The sequence below is a fragment of the Oncorhynchus tshawytscha genome, linkage group LG22 (assembly GCF_018296145.1).
Source record: "Oncorhynchus tshawytscha isolate Ot180627B linkage group LG22, Otsh_v2.0, whole genome shotgun sequence".
Classification (NCBI taxonomy): Eukaryota; Metazoa; Chordata; class Actinopteri; order Salmoniformes; family Salmonidae; genus Oncorhynchus; species Oncorhynchus tshawytscha.
This window is the reverse complement of record NC_056450.1, coordinates 9,450,606-9,466,140: the sequence shown is the minus strand read 5'-3', so window position 1 is coordinate 9,466,140 and position 15,535 is coordinate 9,450,606. Positions and strand designations below refer to the sequence as shown.

The 15,535-nt window shown below is 41.7% G+C and overlaps 1 pseudogene; it reads left to right on the top strand.

Moving 5' to 3' along the window:
- Positions 1 to 2,251: 2,251 nt before the first annotated feature.
- Positions 2,252 to 15,535, top strand: part of LOC112221512 — a 144,127-nt pseudogene continuing 130,843 nt past the window's right edge.

Here is a 15,535-nt window from a genome sequence, read left to right as displayed (position 1 = left end):
ATGCAATCTCCATAGACAAACATTGGCAGTAGAAAGGCCCGTACTGAAGAGCTCAGTGACTTTCACCGTGTCACCGTCATAGGATGCCACCTATCCAACAAGTCAGTTCGTCAAATTTCTGCCCTGCTAGAGCTGCCCCAGTCAACTGTATGTGCTGTTATTGTGAAGTAGAAACGTCTATGAGCAACAACGGCTCAGCCACAAAGTGGTAGGCCACACAAGCTTACAGAACAGGACCACCGAGTGCTGATGCGTGTAAAAATCATCTGTCCTCGGTTGCAACACTCACTACCGAGTTCCAATCTTCCTCTGGAAGCAACGTCAGCACAAGAACTGTTTGTCGGGAGCTTCATGAAATGGGTTTCCATGGCTGAGCAGCCGCACACAAGCCTCCATAGGTTGTAGAAGCGTTGTTGGGGTTTCTTCCCCATGGTGTCGGTGTGGTGGGACAATTTCAGGTCCTCAAGTGAAGGACCTTGAAGCTTTTGGTACACATCCTTGGAAACCAGAATACAACTCTGCTGCTTTGGGAAGAAAATGTAGATATTTTTTTATAAAGCACTGTGAAGTCAGCTGACATTCATAGATGGATGGGAATCCATATATCAGAAATGATTTGACCATGATGTCAGATTTTATGTCTGAGTCCAGAGTAAATTTTCGAAGAGTACTGTAGTTTTGGTTATGTTTCATTAACTTTGGTGCTTTTGTCTGAAGTCAGTGCAAATGTTTGGGTATTAAAGTTATTGTTCAGCACGTTACACTATTGAGATGAACAGATGGTGCTCACTCTAAATGATCTGCTATGTCCTTCATCTACCACCAGAGGGGGTTCTCTCCTGAGAAATGCACTTGGAGTGGGTCCGAGTCAGAAATGTTCTCTTGAGTTGGATGTCATAGAATAGAAAATTCAACAAACTGTTTAGAAAATAGAACATCCTTCCACTGGCCAACCCTGGCCGGGATGCATCTCATCTTTCAGTATGGTAACATAGTAGCCTAAGGTTACGATTGTGGAGAGTTCTACCATGCACAATTATCAGAGATTGTGTATAACATAACCTTGAGAGCAGCTGTGTGTCAGTGGTGGGAAAAGTAAAGGACTCAAGTAAAAATGGAAGACCAGCAGCAGTAGTGATGACATGTTATATTGATAGGTGTGTGTATCAGACCATATTGCTGTCCTGCCTTCGCATTCGAAATGTAACGAGTACTTTTGGGTGTCAGGGAAAATGTATGGAGTAAAAGTACATGCACTGAACAAAAATATAAGCGCAACATGTAAAGTGTTGGTCCCATGTTTCAAGAGCTGAAATAAAAGATCCCAGAAATGTTCCAGTCGCACAAATTTGTTTTACATCCCTGTTAGTCAGCATTTCTCCTTTGCCAAGATAATCCATCCACCTGACAGGTGTGGTATATCTAGAAGCGGATTTTAAAAAAGCATGATCATTACACAGGTGCACCTTGTGCTGGGGACAATAAAAGGACACTAAAATGTGCAGTTTCGTCACACAACACAATGCAACAGATGTCTCAAATTTGAGGGAGCGTGCAATTGGCATGATGATTGCAGAAATGTCCACCAGACATGTTGCCGAAGCCAATGCCTACTTCTGTCTGTAATAAAGCCCTTTTATGGGGAAAAACTCATTCTGATTGGCTGGGTCTGGCTCCCCAGGCCCACCCACGGCTGTGCCCCTGCCCAGTCATGTGAAATCCATAGATTAGGGCCTAATGGATTTATTTGAATTGACTGATTCACTTATAAGAACTGTAACTGCTTTTACATTTTTGTTTCATATATTTTATTTAGGAATATAGAGTAAAAGTTGCGAAAAATATAAATAGTAAAGTACAAATATCCCCCAAAACTACTTAAGTAGCCTAGTACTTCAAAGTATTTCTACTTAGTTACTTCACACGTGCAAAAAGCTCAGGGGAACACTTTTACAATGTTGCAAGACCCAGGTGGCATTCTTAAATTGTATATGTGTTAAAATATTTCTGACCTGTTACTAAAGTAATAGATACATTTGAGAGTGTCCACTTGTTTGCAAGTTGATGCCTATTATTATTGTATGTGTATCAAATGAAAACCGCAGAGCACAACTATTCATGCGCCAACATGGCTGGTGTAGGGTCGCCAGCTTCATGCTTTGAAAAGCGTTGAAATTCGGGAGAAAACCTTTGTTCAGAGGGAGCTTGCTTCGTAGTTTTCGCGATTTCCAAATGAATTTAATTGGTGATGTCATCTGGTTCGAGAGGGCTGTGTGTGTTGGTGCTTCAGAGTCACCATCCAGTCAACGTGTTGTAACCACCAGCAACACAGGCAGTGGAGCTCCCAAATAAAAAGACGCTTTTAGTTTTTGGTTCATGGCATGGGATATTTTCAACAATGCTGCAGTGACGGAGATCTGAGGACCTTGAGAACTAGTTGGACGTTTTCTAAAGGAATGTTGAAGCCACATTGTGTTCACAATAGATTTTAATTTGAAAAATAGTGTGTGGGTTTATATGGATTATGCATGCTGAAATGTATATATAAGAAATATACATGACTGTGCATGAGCACAACCCTTAGCTTCAACTAGGCTGTAACAAGCCTCCCCCTCCTGTTTCTGCAGTTTTATCCATACCGCTGACTGTGAAGCTACCTTTGCTATTCGTAGTACGTGGTTGCAGGGCGTAAAGAGAACGGACAATCGCACCGGACCGTTCCGGGGTTCGGATGAGGTGTTTGAATAGATTCTTTGATTTTAGAATTCCATCGACCTTTCTATCCATTATTTTCTACAGAAGTGATGCAAATGTGTTAGCAATGAGGTTGTTCTTCGTGGGATTTCTACTCGGTTTGGAGATCCTGTCTCCTACAGGAGCTATTGATGGTAAGTGACATTCTAGTGCTCTAGCCTATGGCTTTGTGAAACTGCATGTCCACTTAGCAACATAGGGCCTATACAGTGTAGGCCTATTCACCACACGGTAGGCTAGCCTATTTGCCTTCATAACACCAATAGGCTTCAGACTCGATGTGATCGATATGAGCCATGGGCTTTTCCTTCTAGCTAAGCTAATCAACCTAGGAGGTGCCATGTTTGTGTGACAGCCTAAAGGCGATCTAGCTTGCCCACCTTTTGGCAATTGCTCATTTCATGACCACCTGCTGTAGCCTAGCATACATGCTTCCTTTAGGGTATTGTTGACATGACAAAGACAACTGCTCGTCCACAGATGTTGAGTTTCATATGGCAGAATTTTTTTGGCTTTAATCAGCGGGGATTCAAAGCGGTGCATGGCTACATTGACTTCAGTGTTGTGCTGCCCGCTACTCTGTTTTACTCCCATTCCCAGATGTAGCCCCACAAATGTTTCAGAATTAATATGCCCTTTGTTCATGTTCTGTTGTTGTCGTGCTCATGAAGAAGGTGGTCGTTCAATGTTGTAAGGTCATTCAGCAGGTAGAACAAGGCTATGGTATCTCAGCACATCAGTGAAAGGCCTGCTTCCCCCCAGTTCTAGGTAGGCTAGACAGACACAGCAGCACACTACCTTGATTCGATAAGTAGGCTACACGGACCCGATCAACATGCCTCTGCTTTTCACCGATTTCTCCGCTGTGGAATCCCCCAACATTTGTATCATTTGCAGGTTCTAAACGGTAGCCTTCTATGTGTGAATCCTTTATGGTTCAGAAAGGTTGGCTGTTGGTCTGGCTGCAACCTGCTCTCAGAGCATTTCGTATTATTCTCTACATAAATCCGATATACACATTTATTAAGATATGTATTCATTTGTGGATCATCCATTTCGTGTGATGTTACGCAATTTGTATGGTATGTTATGAATGTGCAATTCATGCATTGTTACAAATTTGTAAAACCTACAATATGTTACAAATTCTCAAAACTTATGATACGAATTCCAATTTGTTGTGATTAATGTTACCTAGGTGGCTAAATCTAACATTAGCTAGTTAAAGTTAGCTAGGTTAAGGTGAGGAGTTAGGTTAACATTAGGGGAAGGGTTAGCTAAGTAGTTGCAGAGTAGCTAAAAAGTAGTAAGTAGTTGAAAAGTTGTCCTTGATGAGATTTGAACACACAACCGTTATACACCCACGATCCACCCCAACCAACCACCTTCCTTTCGTTTTTGCCTAAATATCTTTTCACAATTGAGTTCCAAATAGCTCTAACGTTGCCCCAGCGTGATTTAAAAAAAATAATAATAATTGAGCCTGTGAGGTCACAGTGCACTCAACTGTTCCAATGTAATTGTTGTGCAACAGGACAGTTAACCCAAGTTTTATTTGAGGCATGTTCCGCCTCCTCATTCATTTACATAGAAGTAGCCCATTTCACTGTAGCAGACAATTTATTATGAGGCTTTACTGAGTTGGACAAACTTCTCTCTTCAACGAGAGCCCAAGCACTTCCCCAGATCAAGTATGCAGACATTGGCACAGTCTTGTAGAAACCTTTCCCCCTGGCACATGTTCTGTCTGGCACTCGCATTGCTTTCATTGTTGTTTCGCCTACAAACAATAACTTTCTTTGAACATGTGTGCATTCCTATCAAAGTAAGTGCCTTTATTTTCTGTTCTTATGACAAAATGAGGTGAACGGATGGTTCACTCATCTTTCTTGTAGATTTCCGGAAGGGAACGATGGTAGGTGACACAATCCCTTTAACATGCTTACTACAAACAGACCAAACTCATCTTTGTCTCCTTATCTTTGGTTGACACGAAAAAACAAACATGGCAGTGCGCACAAACTACCCATCGTCGAAGTACTTCTGACTTTTAGAAAGTGTTTTACAAAACTATTTCGATCAATGGTGAGCTAGAGTTGGCTAAATATGACCACTTGTGTTATGTCAATATTTCCTCAGTTAGCGCGTGCACTAATGTAGCCCACATTTTTCGGATTTGGATGATTGTGCTATGCTGTCGCTACTTCTGTGAATGTCTGAACATTGCATCTAAAAAAATAAACTGGTCACATTCAGGACGTAACATTGTAAGATCTGTGTTTGTGCAAAATGTTTCTGTGAAAAAAAGTGTGGCCAGCTCAAACGCTGACTGTTGCATCAATCGAAACTGGACGTTCTAAATAAGCGTTCTAATCACACCGGTTTGAGCGTAGAGCTGCAGGGACCACTGTAAAATGAACACACCTGTGTGTTGGTATGTGTCAAAGGGTTAAATTCTATCTTATGTAACCGTACCAAACGTAACATCATACACATTTTAGTGTCCCAGATTTACATTTACTACGTTACGTCTACTCTGAGACCAGGCTGCTGTAAACTAAGGATTTTAGCAGTGACCAGGCTACACCTTAGAAGGTATAGTTCAAACAGAATCACTGTGTTGATATATACGTTTTCATGTTTGTTTTGAGCTGCAAGCAGTAAAAACAACTGTGTTTGGTTTTTCAGTTGTGATCTTTATACCTAGGTAGGCTGTTGTCATGACTTGTCCTGACATGCAGTGAATTTTATGTCTGGGGGGGGACTACATGAATCACAACAGATACTAACATTGATGACAGTCAGGTAGCCTATAGAAAACTGAATTAAATAATGTTGCAATGTATTGCCATCCTAAAATCCTCATGTGCTTCTCAGGGCTGCGTTGGACTCTTCGCTAGTTTGAGAATAATGACTGGCTACAGTGCGTCCTTGCAACAATGATTCTGTCCGTGGCCATGCACTTTCAGAGCTAGAACATTGTAGCCAAAGATTTGTAACATCTGGCAATGTCTTGGCAATACAAAGTGTCAAGTAGACCATAATTTGTAGTGTCACTGGCATGGTTAACTTGAATGAAATGGAATGAACCCACTATGCACGGACTGACGCCAATGTCTTTTTTTGGTCCTGTCTGGGCTGGCCATCTTTTTTTTGGTGTGGTATGGACCGGCCTTGATTTCAATGTCCACGGACGTTGATTTTGGGTCTGGACTGGAATAGGGATGTGCATGGTTATGAATATCCGAACAGATGTTATTATTCGAACACTGAGTATTGTGTGTGAGTATTCCCTTTTTTTTGTGTGTGTGTGTAAAACATAGGCCTATTTTTGACACTGAAATGGCTTTTTCTAAATTTAAATAAAAATATCCATGTGACATTGCTACGTACAAGGATACACCATGACATTTGAAATGATTCATTTAATAAAACAACAAACTTTTCAATGTAGTTTTTATTACATGCGCCCCATAAAAATACCAGAAGCCAACCGGTAGCCTTCACATTTGTACCATGTTGATTGCCAATCAAACCGGCAAAGTGGATCAATGTGGAGTGAGAGTTCACTAATACAGACATTAAGACAAACATTGGCAGTAGAATAAACCATAAACTGCCTCCAATGTATTTTTAGAGAATTAGGCAGTACGTCCAACTGGCTTCACAACCGCAGACCACGTGTATGGTGATGTGTATGCACGAAAAAGAATGAGCATTAAAATGGGCAAAAAATGCTTTTCTGAAGCAAGAATTTTGCTAGGACTGTCTGAGTGGTCTGAGTGGGAGGGGTAAAACTGAAATCTATCTGTTATTTGCAGAGCCGTTTCAAACTCACTTTATTGGTCAATGAACCAATTTACTGCATGGAGATGTCACCATGGAAAGATTAAACTCCCGCCCATGCAAACCTGCTGATTAGAAGGTCCTGTGTAGATAGTGTTGTCAACCAGCAAATAGAAGGAAATGAAACTGATCAAATTATTTCACACTTCTACAGTGTTACAATGTTGTACAATATAAAATACAGGCAAAACTGAATTTTGACTACACTGGACCTTTTTAAAGAATGAACATTCCAGAAACTTTTCGGCCCAGATCTAACAATAAAGGGGCAATAAGGGGGCTCCTTATTTATTTCATTTTTGACATGTCCTGGGATATGGACCATTTTTGAGGTTGTTAAAGAACCCCGTGTGAGCGAGCATAGATAGGTCTACTCTCCCGGGCCTTAGCCTCCCACCTCCAAGCTCTGGGAAACATCTGGACAGAGTGAGACCATTAATCCACAGTGTATGTGATGTGACTATGGGGGGAGGAGCTGACTCCTCACTCACACAGAGGATAAAAACAAAACAAATGTTACCAGCAGGAATCAAACCAGCTGAAGTATAGACCCTCCTCCCCATGACATCTTGAGTAACATTTTGTTTCCTTTGTTTCCCAACCTTTCTGACTCAATCACCAGTGATGGGAAACATTGGACAGAGCAGTACAGTACAGAATGGGTAACACTATGTACAGTATGACCAGTGTTGAGAAACAGTGGACCGTAAGGTTACAGGAACCTGATCTCGTGCTGTTAGCACAAAGAACCATGTCACATATGTCCAGATGCAAGACCAGGGTAGGGAAGGGATAAGTGAGTGTGTGTTTGACTGGATGCTGCTATGTTAGAGGCCAGGGAAGAGGAGGGAGGGTGTGTGTGTGTGTGTGTGTGTGTGTGTGTGTGTGTGTGTGTGTGTGTGTGTGTGTGTGAGAGTGATGCTGCTATGCTAGAGGGCAGGGGTCAGCCACTTGAGCTGAAACATGTGGATTCATCAGCATCACCACTGGGCTCCGCTGGCTGTCCCCAGCATGATTTAGGGGTTGAGGGGATTGGACAGGCCAAGTTCAGAGGGCAAGGCCATCCCCTGCTCTGTTCTGTTCCAGGACTGTCCTTTCCTAGCTCGATAGTTTATTTATCCTTAGCTGCACATTTTAAACGGCCGTCTGGATCGTATATCAGCTTTGTTGATCTTTGAGTCAGGATCCTTTAAAAGATGCCAAACCAGAAATGTGGGCTGACCTGGTGATCACATGCATGTGAATGCTGTAAAAGTAGTAAATGCAATACCTTTACAATGCATGAACTAAAATGTAATTAAGGGTTAAGATGATGTGCAGTGTAATGTTCTCATCAGCAAGGATCTGGATCATTTTACCACCACTCTGCTTAGAAGTGATTTAATTACACAGAGCAACTGACCCTCAAATGACAGGAATAGATACACATGATGCCTCTGCCTCCTACAAATACAGGTTCAGGATCATTTTAACCCCACTCGATGAACGACTTGTGACTAAGTGTACAAAACAGATGAACGACTTGTGACTAAGTGTACAAAACATTGAGAACACCTTCCTGATATTGAATTATACCCCCTTTTGCCCTCAGAACAGCCTCGATTCGTCGGGGCATGGACTCTACAAGGTGCCGAAGGCGTTCCCCAGGGATGCTGGCCCATGTTGACTCAATAATTATTCCCACAGTTGTCTCAAGTTGGCTGGATGTCCTTGGGGTGGTGGACCATCCTTGATACACAAGGGAAACAGTTGAATGTGAAAAACCCAGCAGCATTGCAGTTCTTGACACACTCAAACCGGTGTGCCTGGCACCTACTATCAAACCCTGTTCAAAGGCACTTAAATCCTTTGTCTTGCCCATTCACCCGCTGAATGGCACACACATAATCCATGTCTCAATTGTTTCAAGGCCCCAATAAAATCCATCTTTGAACGGACTCATTCCCTTCATCTACACTGATTTTGAAGTGGATTTAACAAGGGATATCAATAAGGGATCATAGCTTTCACCTGGATTCACCTAGTCAGTCATGGAAATGTTTTGTACACTCAGTGTATGTTACTGTAAGAGATACTCTGGAGGCTCCTTTGTAAATAAAACTATACAAAATATATTCACGTCACCCAATTTATTGATTAAAACAGACTGTTTAGCAATGAAGGTCTACAGAAGCCTCAGCAGCACTCTGTAGGGTAGCACCATGGTGTAGCCGGAGGACAGCTAGCTTCCGTTTTCCTCTGGGTACGTTGACGTCAATACAAAACCTAGGAGGCTCATGGTTCTCACCCCCTTCCATAGACTTACACATGAATTATCACAACTTCCCGGAGGATGTCCTCCAACTTATCAGAGCTCTTGCAGCATGAACTGACATGTCAACCCAATCAAAAGATCAGAGAATTAATCTAGTACTGAAATCATAAGCTTCAGCCAGCTAGCACTGCAGTGTATGAAATGTGGTGAGTAATTGACTCAGAGAGGCAATAGTTGAACAGGTTTGAACAAATACATTTCTTCCAAAATGAAGGAGAAGCAAGATTATTTTTATTTTACTTTTTACTTTCAGTTCCACTTAGCTAGAAAATGCAACTAACTAGTTTAGCCTACTCAAACACCCTGCTCAAACAGAGCGATGCTATGTTAGCTAGCTGGTTATGGCTATCCAACACACTACTGGAACTCTTCCTTGTCAAGGTAAGCTTTTGGTTTAACAAATGTATTGCCACTGGGGCTCACCGGTGTAAGTGCGGAACTGCTTACTTGACCATACACTGCAATGCTACTGCTTCATTGTACCGTGTTTACTAATGCGTTAGTTCTATTAGCTATGTTGACTATGAAGTTACTTTAGCTAATATGGTGACAACGATGTAGGCTGTGTGTAGCGGTTATATGGTTTGACTTGGTCACATACAGCTGATGTGTTGTCCATTTGAAGTCCACAAGTGAGGGGAAAAGGTGAGAGGAGGGGAGAGCATATGTGAGAAGGAATACGACGTGGCTGCTATGAAAGTGAACTTTGTTTATGCGTGATCAGCGGTGTATTCATTCCGCTGAATCTGTTGATGGAAGCAAACTGAACGAAACCGGGATAAACATACCTGAATTTGTTCAATAGAAACTCTCTTTTACAACTGTTGGACTAATGATTATACCCTAGATCGTCTAGATGCAGTCGAGTGTGCATAGCGGTATTGAATGTGTCACTGTCTGTCACCTCAAATTTTTCTCTCGACCTCGTGCGCCAACGTTGTAAACTAGAATTCATAGGCTAGGTTGTAGCAACCTAATGGTTGTTATAGGGAAAATTTGAGTATCATGTAGTAGCCTAAATCTATCAACATTACATTGAACTGGGTGAATGGAATATGAATGACAGTCATCCAATATGCTCTAATAGAAATAAAGGCCATGCTCATATATATATATTTTTTTATCTTCCTCCCTCATCAAAAACTGCACCGACTGCCACGGCTGTATGTTACCATTGGAGATAATGTGCACATGCTACATATCTAGCCTCCCACAAATCTACCTGTCTTGCTTCCAAGTACATTTCTATGCCCCTATGATACTGAGCAGACTTACATGACCACAACAAAGGTACGGCTGAGCTGAACTGTGGAGATGGGTCAGGAGGTGGAGTGTGAATTCCAGAGGAGACTCTGTTTACCTGACCCTTTTAAAGGGACATTTCTACTTAACATCCTATTTTCTCCAGGATCATACTAGTGTCTAGTAAAAACATATAACAACAAAGGGTCCTAAGTAAATGACCCCCTATGATCTTCAGGGGTCATTTTCTTTTGGACATGTGTTTGTGGGTCTGGAGGGGAAGAGAGGGTGAATTCCAGAACCTGGGGCCTGGTTCTAACCCTAATATGCTGACCACATCGGTCGCGGTGCGTGCGCGAGCGTTGCAAAATAACTGGGCGTGGCATAACCGTCGGAACACTCAGAGCCTCCACTGGAAACATCTGCCAGGAACATTCTAGAACATCCTGGCCTCCGCTATAGCGCACTCTCAGGTGACACAACAAATTCTATCATTTTATTTTTTGTTCTGTAATGAGATTTGTGAAAAAGCCATGTATCTTAGTTATGTAAAAGGGAGTGGGAAATGGAGCAGTGTCTTTTGGAATTAAGATGCAAACAGGTCTCCCATGTTTTCACAAGGCAGCAGTTTAGCCTTTGAATAGACTGTAGTAAATGCAGGGTTATGGTGGTGGGTGTCTACTAATACTTCCTAGCGGGAGACAATGCAGGTTTAACCTAAACCGAAATAACAATGTGGCGGTAGTGGGAGCCTTGACAATAACTGTATAAAATCCATTTTTCTTTCCTCCCTCTTCCTGTAAAGCATCGCAGATTTAGCCCGAGCACAGACTGGAGGCTAGAGGCAGGCTGCGTCCCAAATGGCATCCTACTCCCTATATATGACCAGGCCCCATAGGAAAATAGGGTGCCATTAGAGACGCATGCACAGATTAGCATGAATGGTTCAGTGTGGTTTTCTCCCTGTACGAAGGCGTGAGGCTCGCTAGATGAAAGAGTGTTTGTTGATGGTGAATAGCAGGGGTGTGTTGTAATTGGTGTTTTCTGCATTTAGCTCCCATAAGACCCTGAAAGGAGCAGATTGGTTTATTGAACATAGTGGGGGGGGGGCGTGTGGGTGTTGAGTTGATGTGGAAGGGAGAACAAGGAAGATGCCTTGGATTTCTCTTTAGGTTATAGAAACGATAGGCCCTTTCACACGGCATTGTTCTTAGCCCTGGGCTGTTCTTAGCCCAAGGCTATGACTGACATTGGGCTAGCTTAGCCTGTGTCCACACAACCAGAGCTACCTGAAACCAAATGTCACGTTTTATGGAGTAGAATATTCAAATTAGGTAACAGTGTAATAACTCTGTGATTGGCTAGCCCCGAAAAGTCGGTGCTAACCCAGTTTAGAATGTGCAGGTGTAAACACTCGCTTAGTCCCAGATTTAAAGATCCCTTAATCCAATGTTTATGTCTTTTCCATGCTTTTCACACAAGGGGCTCTATTTGTCGGCTGGCTTTAAGGCGGTGCTAGTGTCAAACGCACTTTAGTTAAACATTTCGTCATGTAAAAAACTGGGTCACTGGCATTTTCCAGCCCTAACGCCAGTTTTGGCAATTTACCTGTCTAACATGTTTGCGGTGGAAATATGAGGTGTGTCATTTAAAACAATTACCCAAAGGGCTAATTTCAGGCAGCGCTTGGTGGGGATATTTAAGACCAACCAACAACTGGTTTTAGCTGTGACGCACACTGCCCCTGGTGCCTGTATTCTTAGGATTTAAAAATTTAGTTTTCCCCCCGTTTTAGTTGACAAAAATCCAAGCATGGCCTCTTCTCTCAATAAAGGCTGTTTTTATCTTTGTCCTGCCCAATGTACAGTAATCAAGTAAAACCGTCGATAACGTTCGTGAGACGGCTTGGAAATCAATCTTCATCACCAAAGCTTTATTCAAATATCAAGTTTGAGAGGCGCAAAACAGTGAGTTGACGTTCCCTTTTTTTTTTTTTTTTTTTTTTAAATATTTTTTTACATGTATCCATGCCCATCATGAAGCGAGATGATAACCCCGGTGAACCTCGTATTTAGGTTTTCTTGTAACAATTATGTTTTCCGTTTTCATATTTTAAAAAACCCAAGCCCTCCGTAGACTACCCTTACCATAGGCCTATGATAACGAAGGCTGGGTCAACCACAATGCGTTGTCTTTTTTTTTATGCTGGTGATTTTTGTCATTACGTTTTACATCTATTTATTGTGGTTGGAATTTAATGGTTGCAATTTATTAAAACCAAACTTATTCGAATTATTCACTGTCCTGATTTAATGGTGAGAATGTCCGTGAGAATGTCCGTGGCACGCATGCAAAGCAACTTCAGGAGAAGTGTGAATGTGATCTGTCAGATGGGTTCTATATGTATATGAAACATATTTGGGCGCAGTGTAACGGTCAGTGAACATTCTCCCTTTCTCTTCAGCTGTTGTGAAAAGTTTTGGATATGCGTAAAACCCATCATAGTCGGCGTTGTTTTAATATTATATGCCCACAGGAAGCAATTATGGTGCCGGTAAGTGTATTCAGACAGCCCATTTAAAACACGTTTTGATTCGCTGTGTTTTTAGGCCTTATCAATAATTAATTTTAATCTTGCTCATTGACAACATTTAGCATGACCATGCTCAGCCATAATGCAATTTACTGTAGGCCTAGCCCCTATATCAGGGTGAATGCTACAGTATGCATATTTCCACATTGAAGCCATGCAACTACTCAGAACAATGTGGACTACCAACAGGTTCAAGTTAACATATTTAACAATGATGGAATAATCGACATGTTTGTTTCTGTAAGCTGTTTAACAAACTATAATGGACTAACACGTGGATGTTGATTTAAGGCCCCCCGCACCTCTCTGATTCAGAGGGGTTGGGTTAAATGCGGAAGACACATTTCAGTCGAATACAATCCGTTCGACAACTGACTAGGTCTTTCCCTTTCCCTAACGTTGGATTTGGATTTGATTATATAAAAACCCGTAAATACACAACCTAAAGCAAACATATTTAACCATAGAGCACAGTCTGCCTTGCCAGAGGTGCCAAGCCTCGACACACCTGCAACTTGTGTATTCATCAAAACACAGCCCTTTTCACGCCAATGCCAGCAACTGCGCCAATAATTGTGCTTGTGAAAATAGCTAAACTATTTGACACACCCCCGAACCTATAACGCCGGCGCTTAGATTGACCATTGCTCTAGGTTTGTTAAAATGGAGCCCAAGGAGTAAACCTAGCTCTTCAAATGTCACAACTGGTTGCAACGTTTGCCTGACATCTGACGCAAACGTGTGAATCCTGGCTTTGTGACGAAAGATTTGTTGTTTTTCTATCTCCTGATGGTGAACTTTTCACCCGACGCCTGGGGACGACCAGTGAGGCTCAGCGAGGCAGAACGGCCGTTACACTGAGCACTCTTCCAGTCTTAAAGTCTTGGTTCCACCTCCAGAAACACATTGGCTATTCCAAGGCTGTTCCATGGCTGTGTGTGTTTTGCGCTCGACTGGAGAATCGATTGGGGCCTCCTGTTCAATCTCCTCCACTCTGCTGCCTGCTTTCACACCTGGCCAGGAGGAGAGAGGAGAGCGAGAGAGAGGCAACTGATGTGCGGTGATAAAGATTCCAATTTCATGGACTACTGCCATGTGTCAGACTTGTCTGCTTCTGTTAGTCACAGCTATTGAACTCAGATCCCCATGCTTCCTAAATGGCACCCTCTCCTCTATCTAGTGCACTACTTTTGACCAAATCCCTCTGGTGAATAGTGAATACGGTGCCATTTGGGACGCAGCCACAGCCATTGGCTTGATTGGCTATGCATATGGCATACATTAGGATGAGAATGAACCACTCTCCCGGTACTGAGATCTTTGAGGAGGTGGTGGGCCGTATGGACTTCACACAGTTGCTCAGCTTTTTCTTTAGTTATCCTTGACTGGGCGTTTGTTTGACTTGTTTGCTCAGCAAAGGCTACACTGTCCGTGACAACTTGATCACTTTGTCAGCCTTGTGTCACCAAGAAAGTCTTTGACCACTAACCACAAACTGGTTAAATCAATGTTGTTTCAACGCAATTTGTCAACGCATTGTGATGTGGAAAATACATTGTAAACTGTTGTTTTGAGGGTAATGTTTCCACCACAGGATTATTAAATCCTGGTGACCGATTTTCAACATAGACAAACCTTGTATAAATGTTGATTTTGTGCCTTTGAAACGACCAGATCTTCAACATAATATATAGGCTGGATAGCACGTCCTACTGGAGAGTTTCTATCTACAGCGATCCCTTCAGTCTCCCAGCCCTGCTTCGCTTTACTATTTGTCACTGACTATTACCAATGTACTATCGTGAGAAGGATTGGTTGATAAATCTCCACTTAATAGATTCACCGTTGCTATCGAAGTCATTCCAAAGGGTAGGTTCAACAGAGCAAACAAATCATATACATTATCAATGTTGCTATTTAGTAGTGTTGGAAAAAGTACTCAGTTGTCATACTTGACTAAAAGCAAAGATACTTTTATAGAAAAGGGACAAGTCACCCAGTAAAATACTACTTGAATCTCTCGCTCTCGCTCTCTCTGATCAAAAGTAAATATACTAAAGTTATAAATAATTTCAAATTCTTTATATTAAGCAATCATTTTCTTGTTATTTGAATGTATGGATAGCCAGTGGCAGACTCCAACACTCATACTAAACATTCATGCTTTGTTTGTAGATTGTGAGTCAGCCAGATCATAGGCAGTAGGGAATACCAGGGATATTCTCTTGTTAATGTGTGAATTGGACCATTTTCCTGTCCTGCTAAGCATTGTAAATGTGACAAGTACTTCAAGTAAAATGTATGGAGTAAAAAGTATATTATTTTCTTTAGGAATATAGTGATGTAAAAGTTGTCAAATATAACGATTTAAGGTACAGATACCCATAAAAGCTACTTAAGTTGTACTTATTTTTACCTAAGTACTTCATACCACTGCTATTTATGCCTATTGTATATAGAATTTGGGACGTCATCAACAGCTATTGTTTAAATTCAACCCAGGATTCAACTAAAAATAGACAGTATATAGAATCTACAAGTTAATAATAAATATGTTGGATTCACGTCTCCATCTCAACCCAAAATAAAAGTTGAATAATAGGATTAAATCAAACTGTATTCAAAGTGCATTTTAAATGGTTGAAGTCTCAGTGATAAGTAGGGATGCACGATATATCGGTGAACATATCGGAATCAGACGATAATAGCTAAAAATGCCAACATCGGTATCGGGCGATGTCTAATTTAACGCCGAGGTGCAAAACCATTGTTAAAGCTGACGTGCA